The sequence below is a fragment of the Meriones unguiculatus genome, chromosome 6, assembly GCF_030254825.1.
Source record: "Meriones unguiculatus strain TT.TT164.6M chromosome 6, Bangor_MerUng_6.1, whole genome shotgun sequence".
NCBI classification, from domain to species: Eukaryota; Metazoa; Chordata; class Mammalia; order Rodentia; family Muridae; genus Meriones; species Meriones unguiculatus.
Genome location: NC_083354.1, coordinates 135,471,886 through 135,487,020, shown reverse-complemented (window position 1 = coordinate 135,487,020; position 15,135 = coordinate 135,471,886). Strand labels below are relative to the sequence as shown.

Sequence of the window (15,135 nt, the reverse complement as noted above, 5' to 3'; positions counted from 1 at the left end):
GGATTAAAGGCAGGTGCCACCACCACATGACCCATTGCTCAGCTTGTTAAAGAGAGAGAGAGAGAGAGAGAGAGAGAGAGAGAGAGAGAGATCATGAAATTTTTAGACAAATGAATGGAACTAAAAAAGTCATCCTGAGTGGGGTAGCCCAGATCAGACAGAAAAATATGACATACATTCACTTACCTGTGAATATTCTCGGTTAAATAAATAATAACCAAGCTACAATCTGCAGACACAGCGAAGTTAGGCACAGAGAAAGGCAATGGCAGGGGGAACACACAGATCTCCCTGGGAGGGGAAATAGATTTTGTGGGTGGACTGAAGTGGCAGGGAAGGAGGGGAGGAATGAGAGGATGAAGTGGGGATATGGGATTGAGGGAAGGAAGGCGGATGGGATAGCTGGAATTGAGGGACATTTGAAGAGTGGTAGGAGAATCTACTGCAGTGGAGATTTCCTAAAACATGTGAAGGCACTCCTAATAATGTCTGCAAATAATAGGAGAGACAGCCCCAACTGCCTATCTCTTGAAGTCCAACAAAGAGATGTCCTGGATTAATCATACAATTGCATTGTTGGCCAAGGAAGCTTCATAGAAATCCTTAAACAACTCAAGCTATTGTCAAAAAAAAAAAAAAATGGGTTGCTGTCCACAACCCAACAGTAATTGGGACATCAAGGCCCAATGACTGAAGACAACACCCACACGGGTCGTGGAACATGTAGAGAAGGTGCGTACGCAGATCTTCCTCCCGTGTTCTAGTTTGTTTGGTACAGGAAGGTACTCTGCAGGCCACCAAAAAGGAAACTCAAGCACTGTCCCGGCCACAAACCATTTGCTCTTCGATCTGTTCTGCCTGCAAGACATGCTCGGGCAACTGTGGCACAAAGCTTTTGGGAGTAATCAATATCTGATTTGATTTAAGTCCTACTCCACGAAATGGAACTCCTACCCAACACTGCTTTGGTGACCAAGAACCAGAGACTAGATAGCTCAGAATCCCAGGGTAACCAAATTCTACTGGTCTAATTAACAACAACAACGATAAATGAGCCCTAATGATGCTCTGCATACCGGTAGACTAGTACTTTAATCAGCCGCTGTCAGAGAGGCTTCCTCCTACAGCAGATGGGGACAAATATGTGCAACCAGATATTACACAGTAAGAGAGACCTTGGAACACACATGCGCTTTCTCTATCAGATCCCTCCCCTGCTAGCCCAGCAAACCTTTCAGAAGAAGAGGCAGCAGTAGTGTGGGCACCAAAGAGGATGGAGGACACTGGGGGAATGAGGCTTTCTGAATCAAACGCGCAAAGCTCATAATTAGGCGACTAAGCACAGCCACGAGCCTACATGTGTCTTCACCTGCTGAAGAAGGCCGTGTGGCTTAAAACTCGGTTGCAAGATCACCAGCTGCAAACATCTTTGGGGACCAGTAAATCATTAGGCTAACTTGGAAACCTGAAAAAATATTCTCACTATTTTCAGTAAATCAAGCATTTCAGTTAGTGAAAGATTTCTGCAATGTTTGTCTAAAATATTTAAATTAGAATGATGAGAATTTATTTATGCTCTAAAAGTAAAATAATGAGAAAACTCAAAAAATAAAAATACAAAAAAAAAAAAATATGTCCTGGAAAGATGGCTCAATGGTTGAGAGCACTGTGTGTTCTTCCAAAGGACGCGGGTTCAATTCCCAGCACCCACATGGCAGCTCATAACTGTCTGTAACCACAATTCCATGGAATCTGACACTGTCACACTAATGCACATAAAATAACATTATATAAATTAATATATATATAACATAAAATTTAAAACAAACAAAAACTTGTGCTATCAAACTCAGAAATTGCTTTCCCTGTAGCTCCCTGCCTTTCCTTCCGTCCTTATTCCTTCTTCCATCTCAATTTTGCTTGCTCTCATTCTTCCCCACTGTTTGTGCAATTTCCTCTAACTCCCTTGTGTTACATTTAAGTGTTACCTTATTTATCGTGAGCCTAATGTGTTGAATGAATTCACAGGATGATGTGTGCCCTGGCGTATTATCTTGTTGAACTATTCAATTAAATATGACAATGTTGAGCACACTGACACTGTTAAACACTCAGGTGAATGAGCAATTCACTGTGAAGTACAGAAATATTGGGAGTCATCTGCATGACTGTAAGCAATATTTATTTTTATATAAGTATTTCATGATTCTGCTGGATGAAGCAGATCAGAAACAGTATTAATAAACTCTAATATTTTGAAAACTTAGGTAAATCCAGAGAAATTATTATTTTTCAATTTGTCTTGGCAAAAGTGGTAAGTAAAATATAAATAGGATATTAATTTTTTTCTAGCATTCATAAAGCAGGCCAAGTTATACTATGCTGTATCACCATAGTTTCTGGCCTTGCTTAAAGTACAGTACACCACTACCTCAACTCCCTACGTAGTATGTATTTTTCCATTACATTTTCCTTCAGTTTTGTTAAAGTCTTTACTTATGGACTTGGGCTATTTAAATACCCTTTGCACAGCTACAAGAACGTTAGTTGTCCAAGAAGGAGGAAGAACATTTGAGTGCACAAAACACAGGGCCTGCTGACGATAGTATGGGGGTGGCAACTGGAAAAAAATCTGGTCACTGTGATGGAATTTAAAAATAAATGGTGGCAATTTACTATGAAGTATTTATTTTTGAGTAAGCTTTATTGAGAAAGGTGTTTTTCTTCTGCTACAACATCCCTATTTCTGACAGTGAAGTTCTAGCATTCTTAATTGTCATTAGCATGATTTAGTTAAAGAAAATTTTATTCATCTCCTTTTGAAGATGATTTTCTTAAGAGAACTTCACAATGTTTAAAGACCTAGTCTATGTTAAAAATATTCAAAGAATCCAATTATAGTCGAACAATGAAAATACATACTATCTATAGAATAAAGAACTTAAAGTTCTTTGTGTACACATTATATGTTTATATACACACTCGAATTCTGCCCAAACACTGGGAATTAGGCTAGATTTCTAACTCAGAAAAATGGGAAATAGTCTTAGGCCACATGATAAAAATGTAGCAAGTACTTAAGCATCAGCAGATTAATGTTTCTAGACAAACCTTGTTTGTTCTTTTTCCAGTTCTTCAGTTCTTCTTTTCAACCAAGGCAGACAAAAATAAGATGCCTAACAAAAGCTTTACATTTCACGTTATTGGATATGGTGGCCCTTCCTCTTTTTCTTGATTGTTCCTATTGTCAATCGGGTTTGGGAGTTATCCTGTCTTGAGCATGGTAGGTGAAATCATTTATTTGTGTATTCTATGTCACAAATAGAAAATTTGTCATCCCATATATTCTATGTACTATTATCCACTTCCTTTGTGACTTTTGAAGTTACTTTGTTACTTTCTTCCATTCGAAATGACATCATTATCTGTTCTAATTTTATCCTGTTTCTCTAAATCCGTGATTTTTTTCTTGTATTTCCTTGCTTAGTTTTAGAAAGGTATCTGCAGCCATCAAATTATTTATTGGCCTTTCCCTCCAAAATTTCATTATTATTATTATTAATTACAATTTATTCACTTTGTATCCTGGCTGTAGCCCTCTCCCTCATCTCCTCCCAGTCCAACACACCCACCCTCCTCCCTTTCCCCCCATACCCCTCCCTAGTCCACTGATAGGGGAGCTCCTCCTCCCCTCCATCTGACTCTAGCCCATCTGGTCTGATCAGCACTGTCTGGATCCTCTTTCTCTGTGGTCTTGTAAGTCCACCTTACAATATAAAATAGGACCAAGAACAATAAACAAAGCCCGTTATTTTACAATCCAAAGTGGTATAGGTCCATCTTTAGTTATATTACCAATGAATAAACAAAAAGCAGATAGGCAACACAGTGAAGAAATAATGAGTCTGTGGAGTGTGAACTGTGAAGAGCTGTCTTGTAGACAATGAGGAAGAAAACGTTAAAGATGTAGTTACATGAATTTGAAGCAGAGGACGCACAGAGAGCACAGACACCAACCTGAATAGAAATAATCATTAAAAACATGCTTGAAGAAAACTCCCAGCTGAGAAGAGTTGGTACAGTACATAGCATAGATGAAAGGTTCCTTTTACATACATCCTGAAAAAATGTAATGGCTGCATACTAGGCTTTACATGGAGGAATTAGCATCTGAGTAGAAAATTTTAAGAAGATGATACTAAAACATTAAGTTGGCAACATTTCCCGCTATAACATGACATTATAAATGACTTGAGCAAAATTTAATGAGCTTCAAATTTTATGATTTGTGGTATTTCTTTTCTTTTCTTTTCTTTTTTTTGTAGAGGAAAGGGTTTATTCAGCTTTTTTTTTCCTCAAGTATTTTTTTTTATCAGTTACATTTTATTAACTCTGTATCCCAGCCGTGTCCCGATCCCTCATTCCCTCCCAGTCCCTCCCTCCCTCCCTCATCTCCACCGTGCCCCTTTCCAAGTCCACTGATAGGGGGGACCTCCTCCCCATTCATCTGATCCTGTTTTATCAGGTATCTTCAGGACTGGCTGCAAAGCCCTCCTCTGTGGCCTAACAGGACTGCTCCTCCCTTCGGGGGTGGGGAGACCAAAGAGCCAGTCATTGAGTTCCTGTTAGAAATAGTCCCTGTTCCCCTCACTTTGGGAAACCAATTGGTTACTGAGCTACCACAGGCTACATCTAAGTGGAGGTTCTAGGTTATATCCATACATGGTCCTTGGTTGAATGTCAGTCTCAGAAAAGACCCTGTGCCCAGATATATTTGGTCCTTGTGGAGCTCCTATCCTTTCCCCATCAGACTAACTCCCCTTCTTTCTTATGATTCCCTGTACTCTGCCAAAGGTTTGGTCATGAGTCTTTGCTTTGAAAACACTGCTAGTTAGAGTCTTTCAGATGCACTCAGTAGACTCCTGTCATACGTTCAATGCACATCCCATCTGTCTTTCTAAATGAGGATTGATCATCTTACCCCATGTCCGCTCAATTGATTATCTTTTTTAGGTGTATAGATTTCATTATGTTTATCATATCTTATAGGTCTATATAAGTGAGTATATCCCATGTTTGTCTTTCTCCTTCTAGGATATTTCACTCAGAATGATCTTTTCTAGATCCCACCATTTGCCTGCAAATGTCATGATTTCCTCCTTTTTGATTGCTGAGTAGTATTCCATTGTATAAAAATACCACAATTTCTGTACCCATTCCACCGTTGATGGACATCTGGGTTGTTTCCAGGTTCTGGCTATTACAAATAGAGCTGCTGTAAACATGGTTGAGCAAGTGTCCTTTTTGTGTACTTGAACAAACTTTGGGTATATACCTAGCAGTGGTATAGCTGGGTCTGGAGGAAGCACTATTCCTATTTGTCTTAGAAAGCGCCAGATAGCTTTCCAGAGTGGTTGTACCAGTTTACATTCCCACCAGCAGTGGAGGAGGGTTCCCCTTTCTCCACAACCTCTCCAGCATGTGTTATTGCTTGAGTTTTTCATCTTGGCCATTCTGATGGGTGTAAGGTGATATCTCAGGGTCGTTTTGATTTGCATTTCCCTGATGGCTAATGAGGATGAGCATTTCTTTAAGTGTTTTTCTGCCATTCGATATTCCTCTGTCGAGAATTCTCTGTTTAGCTCTGTTCCCCATTTTTTAATTGGATTACTTGGATTGCTGCTTTTCAGCTTCTTTAGTTCTTTGTATATACTGGATATTAGTCCTCTGTCAGATAAAGGGTTAGTGAAGATTCTTTCCCAATCTGTAGGCAGTCATTTTGTTTTGATGACGGTATCCTTTGCTTTACAGAAAGTTTCTGTAAAGCAAAGGTATTTATTTTCTATTTGGTTGTCATTACAAAGTGAAAGTGATAAAAATATAGATAGCTCACATGAATGGTCTTAAAATATTTATCATACTTTTCTACATAATTAACTAATTATACAATTAACTAAAACAAGTAAATATTAAAATTTAAAATAGTAGACCAGGAAAGAAAATGCTTGATGATAAACGTTGAAAATGATATTTGACAAATTAAAGACAAATTTCCCACAGTAGATTAGCAAACAGGTTCTAGGTAAACAACATTAGAATAAATTCCTGGATGAACTACTTAGAAATCAGTGACCTTGGACATCTTCTTTTTAGCCTCAGATTATTTTTCTTAAATAAAAATAAAATATACATGATGAAAAAGGTAAACAGTATATTTTAAGTGCTCTACTTAACCAAATTTTAGTAGCAGTGATGAAATTTATTGGAGCTATTAATACCATATGAAACCATGAAAAATCAGTGTTTCCATAGGGAACACAGAGGATATTCAAATACACAAATGTTTATGTCCTTTCTATAAAGTGGTACAGAATTAGCATGTGATGGAGCACATCCTCTTATATCTATCAATTTGTTTTTAGATTTCATACAATTACCAAAGCAATGCAACTGCTATGCGATTACTTGGTATATTACATTGTTTAGGAATAATGACAAGGGAACATATCTGTAAGCATTCATCATATGTCTGTCTTTTTCTAAATATTTTTGTTTGCTTTGTTGAACCTGCAGTTGTGAAATCCATGAATCCAGAGAACTGAATGTAAAATATGAAAAAAAATGATAGTTGTGAGGTGATGATGATTATTATGATGATGATGGAGGTAAGGGTGGTGGTGATGATGATGATGTGGTGATGATGATGATAGTGATGGTGGTGGTTATGATGATGTGGTGATGATGCTGATAGTGATGGTGGTGGTGATGATGATGTGGTGATGATGATGATAGTGATGGTGGTGGTGATGATGATGTGGTGATGATGATGATAGTGATGGTGGTGGTGATGATGATGTTGTTGTTGATGATGATAATGTTATTTCAATAGCTTGGGTCTTAAGCCCATCCTGCCTGAACACAATGAGATAAAACTTTGAATTGACAAAGAAAAGGTTAAGTACACAAACAACTTGATGGAGAATCAAATAACTCATTATTGAACAGGTCAATCCGAAACAAACAACAACAAAACCTTTTGAAGCCAATGAATGGAAATGAAAATGTAACACAACAAAAACCCTGGGGCACAGTGAAAACAGTCTTATAAGGAAAATTTATAGCTCTAAGTGCCTACATTAAGAAATCACAAAGGAAGACAATGCAACCAGTCCTGTTGAGACCTGATAAGCTAGGATCAGAGGGAAGGGGAAGAGGACCTCCCCTATCCGTGGACTAGGGGAGGGGTATAGGGTGAAAAGGGGAAGGGAGGGTGGGTCTTGGGGAAAGGAAGATGAGGGAGGGGACCACAGCTGGGATACAAATTGAATAAATTTAATTAATAATAATAATAATTATATAAAAAGAGAAATCACAAAGAACATAAATAAATGACAATGTAGCCCACAATAAATTATAAGAAATGAAGTATCATATATAACATATGAAATATAAAAGTAACGTTTATTTTTTGATTCTGTGACACAAATACTAGTTAGCCAATGCTCATCTCTAATTCATCATCCTTTGGCCTCAGCCTCTAAAATGCAGAGATCTGCCATTTGCCACCATTCTCAGTACAAAGAGGGAGTTTACAATTAGCAGGGAATCATAAAAATGGATCACAAATAATAATAAACAAACAATAAAACCTTTCTGAAAATAATATTTACATCTAAATTTGTATGTAAATAAAGGAAGCTAATACTAGAACATTACAACTGCTAGGTAGAGAAATGCACATCAAAGATATGTGAGCATATTCTTGTTAAGAATGGCTAATATCCAGAATATATAAAGAACTCAAGAAGTTAAAAGGCAACAAATCAAGTAATCCAATTAAAAAATGAGGTACAGAGCTAAACAGAGAATTCTCTGTAGAGGAATATCGAATGGCACTTAAAGAAATGCTCAACATCCTTACTCATCAGGGAGATGCAAATCAAAACAACCCTGAGATTTCACTTGACACCCATCAGGATGGCTAAGATCAAAAACTCAAGTGACAACACATGCTAGAGAGGTTGTGGAGAAAAGGGAACCCTTCTCCACTGCTGGTGGGAATGTAAACTTGTACAACTACTTTGGAAATCAATCTGGTTCTTTCTCAGACAATTAGGAATAGTGCTACCTCAAGATCCAGCTATACTACTCGTAGTCATATATCCAAAAGATACTCTAGTATACAAGGACATTTGCTCAACCATGTTTGTAGCAGCTTTATTCTTAATAGCAAGAACCTGGAAACAACTTAGGTGTCCCTCAAGTGAGGAATTGATACAAAAATTGTGGTACATTTACACAATGGAATACTACTCAGGTGTTAAAAACAAGGAAGCCATGAAATTTTCAGGCAAATGGTGGGATCTAAAAAAGATCATCCTGAGTGAAGGACCCCAGAAGCAGGAAGACACACATGGTATATACTCACTTATAAGTGGATAGTAGACATATAATGTAGGGTAAACCTACTAAAACTGTACATCTAACAAAGCTAAGAAAAGGAGGACCCTGGGTAAGACGATCAGTCTTCACTCAGAAAGGCAAACAGGATGGAAATCAGAAAAGGGAAGTAAACACTAAACAGGACAGGAGCTTACCACAGAGGGCCTCTGGAAGACTCTACCCATCAGGGAATCAAAGCAGATGCTGAGACTAATGACCAACGTTTGGGCAGAGTGCAGGGAATGTTATGAAAGAAGGGGGAGAGAGAAAAACCTGGAGGGGACAGCTCCACAATGAGAGCAACAAAACCAAAAATCTGAGCCCAGGGTTCTTTTCTGAGACTGATACTCCAACCAAGGACCATGCATGGATATAACCTAGAACCCTGCACAAATGTAGCCCATGGCAGATCAGTCTCCAAGTGAGTGTCCTAGTAAGGGGAACCAGGACTCTCTCTGACATGAATTCAGTGGCTGGCTCTCTGATCACCTTCCCCTGAGAGGGGTGCAGCCTTGCCAGGCAGCAGAAGAAGACAATGCAGTCATTTCTGATGAGACATGATAGGCTAGGGTCAGAGGGAAGGGGACTCCCCTATCAGTGGACTTGGATAGGAGCATGGGAGGGGATGACAGAGGGAGGGTGGGATTGGAAGGGGATGAGGGAGGGGCTACAGCTGGGATACAAAGTGAATAAATGGTAATTAATATAAAAAAGAAAAAAATCAAAACCAAAGACCAGAAAGAATGAAGAAACCAGCTGGTATTGTTTTCTTTTTTTAATTTTAATTTTATTTTTATATTAATCACAGGTTGTTTACTTTGTATCCCAGCTGTAGCCCTGTCCCCCATTTCGTCCCAATCCCACCCTCCCTCCCTTATTTTCAATGTATTTAAGAAACTGAATATTTAGCATAGTTAATAATAGAACACTAGTATAATATTTCTATAAAATTGATTAAAATATTCCAGACCAGTAATACAAAAATCAATTTGATCACCACTGGGAAACACTGATAAATTATGTGGATCCAAAACCTGGATCCTCCTCACAGGAAAGATTTTCTTGTGACTAATGGGCTTCATGGTCCAGCCTCTCCTTTAGAGAACTGGCAGATGTTTAAGTGCTGGACAACACTTATGTCCTGTACTTCCAGGTTATTTTCACTTTTCCTAAATATACTAATGTTTATTATTCATATAGGCCCTGTTAATGTATAGCTCCTTCATAAAAGTAGTTAATCTAATAACATCTCTGAGAGAATTGTGCTATATACATTTATAAATTCTAACCTCGTTTCAAAATCATTTATCAAAATATATTTCAAAATTTAAAGAGTTATAAACAAACTGAAATTTGTATTAGTGTCTAAAACATTTAAAAGATATTTTGACTATTAAAAAATGTTGACTTATTCTGATAGTGTCATATCACCAACAACAAAAACCAGAGCAAGTAGAAAATTATGTCATATCTGTGTATCAGAACAATTAATATTTTTAGATATGTTTCTCATCAGTGGACCCATAGGATTTATACTATCTTAAGAGTGTTCCCACAAGTTCCTTTGTAGAAATTGGCAAAATCACTCCAAAATGTATATAAATATGCATACACTTCAGAGTAACCAAAACGCCATCTTTACCACTGTAGAGGTGACAGGACCCGAGAAGACAGAGCCAAACAAAGGAAACAATAGAGTCTCATGCCATAGCCAACTTTATTCAGAGCGTCAGACAATTTATGCTATGAGCGTTAAAACCGCGTGAACAAAGTGCTCACAATTCCAAGCTGCATGTGGAAAAACATGTTTTTTCATAGAGGCATATAAACTAACACTAACCAGTTGTAATAAAAAATCTGAAGTAAACTTACCCTGCTCCACTCTCCCTGGGAAGCGTGAAGACACACTTTAGAAACAATTCTGTCTTCTGAGGAATTGTTTCTAAGCAAAAGTCTTGCCTTGTTTTCCTGGAGTTTCTTTTCACAAGCACTCAGATTTCTCCTCACACAGCTCCGCTCTTGGACCGTGCTCAGATACACCAGGACTTGACACAAAGCAGTCTGGAGTGCACCTTTCCACACCTAAGACAAGTGTTCATGTTCTTGTTTTTGTTTTTTCCTTTTTTGGCCATTGAAAAGGTGGGAGTGTTTCTTTGTTTGTATTATATGTGCTATTATTTAAACAGTTTTTAAAATCTAAGTATATTTTAATCATATTCTCCATCTTCCCCAGGTCTTCTCAGATTCTCTTCCTCCTTCCCCACTGATCTCCAAGTTTTATCTCAAATCCCAGACAAAAAGCCAGTAGAACAACAGCCCCCCAAACCAAGAAAATGGACTAGGAGTCCCCTGAAAGAAACAAACTGAAAACAAATAAAAGCACAGTGGAGTCCATTACATGGAAGAATTTTTAAACATGGAGACTAAGGTCAATAATAACTTCATAAATGCATATATATATTGAGATGTCCTCGTATATTTCATTTTGTCATCATTTATTAATATATTAACAAGGCTAGGTAACCTTGAAGAAATTTTATACTAAAAAATTTAAAAGCTTATCTTGTCCCAGTCTTGGTAGACAGTGTGTAAAAAGACTTATCAAGTGTTGGGAATTTGGGAAGACATAAGGAACTAGGAAAAAGGGCAGATATGGGGCCACTATTTATGCTGCTACTGAGGATTGTGCCAAAAAGTTGTTGAATTTCTGATTTCAAATTTTACTTTACACTGAAAATAATGGGAAATATTTTCTTTTTCAATTGCCTTCAGTAACATTTGTAAACTATTTCTTGTCAATAAATTAATTTAATATATGATCCTGAAAGGCCATTGTTTTAAATCAAATATACATACAAAATTATTTAATTTCTTTAGTGTAATATATCTATATATTTATATATCCTTATGTATATATATATATGATAGATTTAAAGTGATAAAATATGCTATTTAACTTAAATATAATTTATTTAAATAAAAAATCAGTGTTATGTTGTTGTGCAGGCAATTCAAGTGGCCTGCAGGGACCTTTAGGGTCCTGACAAAGTCCTCTGTCAGCACAGGCATCCTATGACATCACCTGGGTCAGCTACTTAATGGCCAATCTTCCCCTTCCTCCTTCTCTTGCTTTCTTGCTCTCTACTCTTGCTCTACCCCCTTCCTTTTCCCCATCATCTCTCTCTTTCTCCTTCCTTCTCTCTTTCCATCTCCATCCAATAAATTGTTTTATATAATATTTGTTGTGTGCATGTGGCATCGTTTTAAAATCCTAACAACCAGACCATAGAAAATTGTTTGCTTTAAGTAGCCAACTGATAAATCAATTCATATTTTAAAAAAGAATACCTTGTCTTCTTTAAGATGTGGCTTATGTTGATCTCAGCCATAGCCATGAAAATCACTTTGGTATCAAGGTATTTATGATGTGTTTACTTAAAGTTAAAATCTAACCTTTATTTATTAAACATTTTATATACTGATTTAATACCTCTTTGTGTTTGCTTCATGTTTGAATGCTATTTGTCAGTTACAAACTTGACTGTTTTTATTCTCTGATAAGGTGCAGTAATTATTTGTGAAAGACTATGATATGCTAGTTCTTCATTTCTCATTAATTTTGTGTGACTTTCAGAAAATTATGAACTTAAACACTATATTGAAATAATCTGCTAGCGACAAATATTTCAGAGAAGGAATTGCTCCCTTGCTCTTTTATCTTGGTTTTATTTCTTGTGTTTCTTTGATGCCATGCACCAGAGCTGGCTTTCTGAGAGCCAGACACAAAATGAGAATGACATGTTGAACACATGGATATCAAGGACGTGGTTACCTTAGCAACAGGAAGCATCTACAAGCCCTTAGAACATCCATTCCTACCCCAGGGACATTTCAGAGTTTCAGATACTATAAATACCTATGAATAGGATGCCTAAAAGAAGCAGTACAAATATTAAAGTATTATAATAGAAAACTGACCCTAGTTCTTTTTTTTTTTTTTCCTCACAGGACTAAGTAAACAATTCATAAATCATTCCCTTCCTGAGAATGGGCTGGTAGTGATTTAATCCAAAGACATGGTAACAATTTTGGAATTTGTATTCTGTAAAGCAGGATTTACTTTGAATTTCATGGAATTACATGCATCTTCTGGATTTCAGTCCTTATTTTTAGGTTTCAGGTTTATTACATTAAAATCAAACTGTAATTTATTCAAAATGTTAGCATTACCTAAGGTTGAGAAACTGTACAGAAAATGCAGGAATGATTTTCAAGAGCTGTCAGACAAACTAACAATATAGTGAATTGTTTGTTGTATTGAGTAGACAGATAGTGAGAATTTTATCTGTACTAGAGATAAGATCTGTCTGAAATTTGCCTTTTAACTTTATAAGCAAATGTTATATTCATCAACACTATCGAAAGAGAATGGTGTCCCTGTTGATGTTACATAATTAGCAAAAGCCAGTTATGTAACATCTATGAGTATTTCCCCATTACTTGGCTGTTGCTTTCATTGATGATAGTTGTTTACCTGCTGGTACAGGTTTTCCTCTAAGAGGAAAGCCATACAGAGCATGTTACCAGCTTCATGTCAACACTGTATCTTATACCTAGTAATGCCTGCTGTACAATAACTCAGTAACAGCTGCCCTATATTAGAAGAAAGACATATTTTTCCATATAAAAGAATCTTATCCCTGAATTTTCTAAGGATGTACAATGTTTGATTTCTCATATTTCTTTTATTATACTCAAATATATATTTATATTGTATAAAATCCTCAGTGATCGATAAAGTAGGATCCTAAGCTTTTTGTGCCCCCTCTGACAAACAGCCCGCTATTTCATTTAGAGCCTAAAACACATAGTCACTGTCTATTCATCTAAATGTTTTGAGTTTGAGCCTATAGAAGCTAAATCATCTTAAAGCAAAATGCCTCAGACTTATTATCTCAGCTCACTTCAGAAATCCTTTCACTGACTTATGATTTACTGCTGTGTTATGTTATTAGGATTTATGGAAGATCGATATAAAAATCACCTACTTGAAATATATTGTTTCTTTACAAAACTTAGCTAGAAAAGTCTAGACACTTTGATATACAAAATTATAAAAGTAGATTTAAAAAAACTCTAGTTTTAGAAGCTTTGATACATCTTTCTTTGTGTATCCCTCCAGGCATAAAAGAACTGTGAATCAACACCTGTGAGTTTTGTTGCTGTTTTTGTTTCTCATTTTAGCATTCATGTACCTTAAACAATTTGCTTTGCTAGGAGAATAATAGTTGATATTTCTTGAGTGTTTATTACTCTACGCATTTTGTATCTGTTGTTATTGAAATCATTTCAATAACCCTATGAGGTAGCAACTTATTAACTTTATTTTCAAAGGACAATACCAAAAAAGAGGGGAGTGTTCTTAGTAATATTGGAGTTAGGTTCATGTTACCGTATTGTGGGGTTAGGAATTGTATCCAGTACAGTTTGAATGAAGCAGGTCTGCTTTCCTTTGATTTTACTTTTCTCTCTCTGAGCGGCACCAGGGTGTGGCACAGCAGTTGTCAAATCCTTTGTGAAATTTTGTTTCTACCTAGGTAGGACTGCTAGGGCATGAAAAATGGTCATCACCACAAATTTCAGCCTAAGCATAGACCTAGCGCTAGAAACTCGGTGGTGAGATACAGCAACGTGTGCTTACACAGTCCTCCTGAGCACTCCTCCATCACAATCAAGCTCACCAGCCACTGGGAGAGAATGGAAAACAAACGTGACAGACAAATGAAGCCGAATCTCAAACTTGATCGTCTGTGTTGCTTATATGTTAAATAACCCTCTTGACCTTATTTCCTAAGAAGCAAAAGAAAGGTAATAAGTCTTCTGAGAGTTTTAGAAGGATTCGTTATGGCTTGCTGATCAACTTTTCGTATATTTATACTTGGCATTGCTTTTGACATAGATCTTTGCTCTAAACATATGGCATTAAAAACTAAACAAACAAAATTAACAGAAGTTTTAGTATCTGCATCACAGACTAAGCCATACATACTAAGTACTATATAAAACTTTTTGTTTTAATATTTTAGAAACCTTGATTCTTCTCTTTCTTCTCCCATATCTATATTTTGATATATTGTAGCACAGGTTGACAAATTTCAATTTTTATTTGCACTTTTGTAGCATCTATAATTGTTAATGAAAAAAAAATTTAGAACACTTGAAAACTGTAGTACTTTTAAAACAATTTATAGTGGCAACCAATTTAGAAGGGACCATCAAAATAAATTTCCAGGCACGAAAAGTTGAATTGGGAATTTCATGCTTCTCATTATCGGTGTGGCTTAGAACAAATTAACAATGGCTGAAAGTTATCATCACCCAATGTCAGCTGTTAACCAGGGAGAAGTGAATTGCATGATCTTTGTCCACTTCCCAAGGTGGGAGTCTGTATCTTGCAATACTACCATCATGGTACTCAGGACGTGGCACTTGGCGTTTGCCATTCTCAGCCTGCAGGACAGGAAGTAAGGAGGAAGGACTAGCTTCCTGCGTGCCTTCCAGGAGCTGCACAGCCTTGGGAGGCCAGGCATAGCTCTTCGCTTTATTTCAGAAATCTTGGCAACCTGTGAACTCGCATGGGTTATTGGGACAAAATGGACTTTGCATCATTTGTATAGATTTTTGGTGGAGTTA

General features: G+C 36.9%; 1 long non-coding RNA gene across 3 annotated transcripts in view; it reads left to right on the top strand.

The window, feature by feature from the left end:
- Nucleotides 1-15,135, top strand: part of LOC132654773 (uncharacterized) — a 662,496-nt gene that overhangs the window by 537,238 nt on the left and 110,123 nt on the right. The window contains exon 5 of one of the 3 annotated variants that reach the window (XR_009592489.1): nucleotides 10,676-10,806. The exons of the other annotated variants lie outside the window; for them this stretch is intronic. This is a non-coding gene — a long non-coding RNA (uncharacterized LOC132654773). Of the gene's footprint in view, nucleotides 1-10,675; nucleotides 10,807-15,135 lie in introns of those variants that run through there. 3 annotated transcript variants of the gene reach the window in all.